This window comes from Macaca mulatta, chromosome 10 (assembly GCF_049350105.2).
Source record: "Macaca mulatta isolate MMU2019108-1 chromosome 10, T2T-MMU8v2.0, whole genome shotgun sequence".
Lineage (NCBI taxonomy): Eukaryota > Metazoa > Chordata > Mammalia > Primates > Cercopithecidae > Macaca > Macaca mulatta.
The window spans coordinates 106,501,484-106,504,697 of NC_133415.1; the positions used below are offsets into that span (position 1 = coordinate 106,501,484).

At 45.9% G+C, this 3,214-nt stretch overlaps 1 non-coding gene across 1 annotated transcript; it reads right to left on the reverse strand.

Moving 5' to 3' along the window:
- Positions 1-1,790: 1,790 nt before the first annotated feature.
- On the reverse strand, positions 1,791-1,852 carry LOC114670662 (U7 small nuclear RNA). Its single transcript, XR_003720359.1, has one exon. It is a non-coding gene; the product is annotated as a U7 small nuclear RNA (small nuclear RNA).
- Positions 1,853-3,214: the final 1,362 nt, after the last annotated feature.

Below are 3,214 nucleotides of genomic sequence, written 5' to 3' on the forward strand. Positions count from 1 at the left end.
CCTCGGTCTCCCGAGTAACTGGGATTACAGGCATGTGCCACCATGCCCAATTAATTTTTGTCTTTTTAGTAGAGATGGGGTTTCTCCACGTTGGTCAGGCTGGTCTCCAACTCCTGACCTCAGGTGATCCGCCCGCCTCGGCCTCCCAAAGTGCTGGGATTATAGGCGTGAGCCACCGCACCTGGCAGACTCTTGAAGTTTGTAGGGAAGAGAGGTGTCCCAGCTAACTTGAGGTATTAAGGGAATGGCATATGGTGATAATAGTAACAATAACCATCAGACCAATAGCTGGGTCAGGATTGCTGCCCAAGTGATCTCATGCAAATCCATTAGCCTTCCTGAGCCTTGGTTTTCACATCTTATTTTCCTATAAGACTTTAGAGAACTACTTGAACATTGTTCGCACAAGCACACTTTAAACCTTAGTGTATTACACATACATTAGCAATGATTATGCCCAGAAAGCACCAGCTTTTTTTTGTAGCTGAACAACGTAAATCTATTTTCAGACCCTCTAAAAAAGGATACGTTAAAATTATTTTCTTCTATGGCCGGGCGTGGTGGCTCACGCCTGTAATCCCAGCACTTTGGGAGGCCGAGGTGGGCGGATCATGAGGTCAGGAGTTCAAGACCAGCCTGGCCCACATAGTGAAACCCTGTCCCTACTAAAAATACAAATAATTAGCTGGACTGGGTGTGGTGGCTGGCGCCTGTAATCCTAGCTACTCGGGAGGCTGAGGCAGGAGAATCTCTTGAACCCGGGAGCACTGCAACCAGAGGTTGCAGTGAGCCGAGATAGTGCCACTGCACACCAGCCCCTGCGACAGTGTGAGACTCCGTTTCAAAAAAAAAAAAATTATTTTCTTCTGCAGTAGGGATTGTCCAGGCAGAACAACAACAACAACAAAAAGAAAAGAAAAGAAAAGAAAATAATAAGTTCATGATTGAAAATCAAATACCTTACCCAATCTTAAATTCCAACTTTTATTTACTTTTATTATTTTATTTTACTTTATTTTATTTTTTGAGATAGAGTTTCACTCTTGTCACCAAGGCTAGAGTGCAATGCAATGGTGCAATCTCGGTTCACTGCAACCTCTGCCTCCTGGGTTCAAGCGATTCTCAAGCCTCAGCCTCCCAAGTAGCTGGGATTACAGGAATGTGCCACCATGCCTGGCTAATTTTTGTATGTTTAGTAGAGACGGGTTTCACCATGTTGGTCAGGCTGGTCTCAAACTCCTGATCTCAGGTTGATCCAGCTGCCTTGGCCTCCCAATTTCCAACCTTTTAAAATTCTCATTGTTTTGATGGTGATCACTGTGTTTGAGTAAGGATCATGGGGTCTTTGCCTTTGTGGGCGGAATATTGTATTCACAACATTGGGCACAAAACTGAACACAGTGCCTGGCTTCTAGTAGGTGCTTAAGATGTCGCTTTTTGGCCAAGTGCAGTGGCTCATGCCTGTAATTCCAACATTTTGGGAGGCTGGGGCCGACAGATCACTTGAGGTCAAGAGTTTGAGACCAGCCTGGCCAACATGGTGAAAACCTGTCTCTACTAAAAATACAAAAATTAGCCGGGTGTGGTGGTGGGTGCCTGTAATCCCAGCTACTCGGTAAGCTGAGGCAGGAGGATCGCTTAAACCCAGAAGGCGGAGGTTGCAGTGAGCTGAGATCATGCCACTGCACTCCAGCCTGGGGGACAGAGTGAGACCCTGTCTCAAAAAAAAAGAAAGAAAGATGTAGGGGTTTTTTTAGTTTTGTTTTTGTTTTTTTTTCCAGTTTTCTTAAGGGAGCTTTTCAGCGAAAACTGGAAAGCCTGCTAGAGAAATTCTAAAAGAGTTGTAACACTAAGATGTAGTTGTTGAACAATAAAATAAATGAATGAATAAATGAATGAACTTCTGCTGTGGGATGTTCTTATTTATTAATTTATTTATTTCTGTTGAGATGGAGTCTCGCTCTGTTGCCTAGGCTAGAGTGCAGTGATGCGACCTTGGCTCACCGCAACCTCTGCCTCTTAGGTTCAAGCGATTCTCCTGCCTCAGCCTCCCAAGTAGCTGGGATTATAGGCGTGTGCCACCATGCTCGGCTAATTTTTGTATATTTAGTAGAGATGGGGTTTCACCATGTTGGTCAGGCTGTTCTCAAACTCCTGACCTCAGATGATCCGCCTGCCTCAGCTTCCCAAAGTGCTGAGATTACAGGAATGTGCCACTGTGCCCGGCCTTCGCTGTGGGGTGTTCTAAGTGAATGGATAAACTTTATGTTGGAGAAAGTCCCGCCCACATTTATAGGGTTTATTTCCCTATTGCAGGTTGTTATAAACCTGTGCTCTGGAGTCCTTCATCTGAAGACTGAAGTCCAATCTAGTGCGGAGAACCACTCCCTTACTTAGAGCATTTAGCACAGCATAGGCATAATAATAGCTGCCTAATGACCTTTTCCTTTCTGCTTGGCTCAGAGCTACCTTCATTAAAAGTTTTTCTGGGGCCGGGCGCGGTGGCTCAAGCCTGTAATCCCAGCACTTTGGGAGGCCGAGACGGGCGGATCACGAGGTCAGGAGATCGAGACCATCCTGGCTAACACGGTGAAACCCCATCTCTACTAAAAAATACAAAAAACTAGCCGGGCGAAGTGGCGGGCGCCTGTGGTCCCAGCTACTCGGGAGGCTGAGGCAGGAGAATGGCGTAAACCCGGGAGGTGGAGCTTGCAGTGAGCTGAGATCCGGCCACTGCACTCCAGCCTGGGCGACAGAGCCAGACTCAGTCTCAAAAAAAAAAAGTTTTTCTGGGGGGTTTCTCTTTGTTCCAAGACCCCTTCCTTCGTCTCTGTATGGGGTAGCTATTCTCTTCCTTCTTCCTTCTTTCTTGCTTATTAAACTTTATGGTCCTTAAAACCACAAGAAAAGAAAAAGTTTTTCTGGATTATAGTTTGAGCTCTTGGGTCAGAGGATTTGGGTTTTAATCCCTGTCCTACTGTTTACTCTTGTGTGACTTTGTGCAACTTTCTTTTCCTTTTTGACTTGCTTTTGTTGTTTTGTTTTATTTTGAGACAGGATCTTGCTCTGTTGCCCAGGCTGGAGTGCAGTGGTGCCAGCTGAGCTCGCTGCAACCTCTACCTCCGGGTTTCAAGTGATCCTCCCACCTCAGCCTCTCAACTAATCTCGGATCACATGTTCGTGCCAATACGCACAGCTTTCTTTTTCTTTTTTC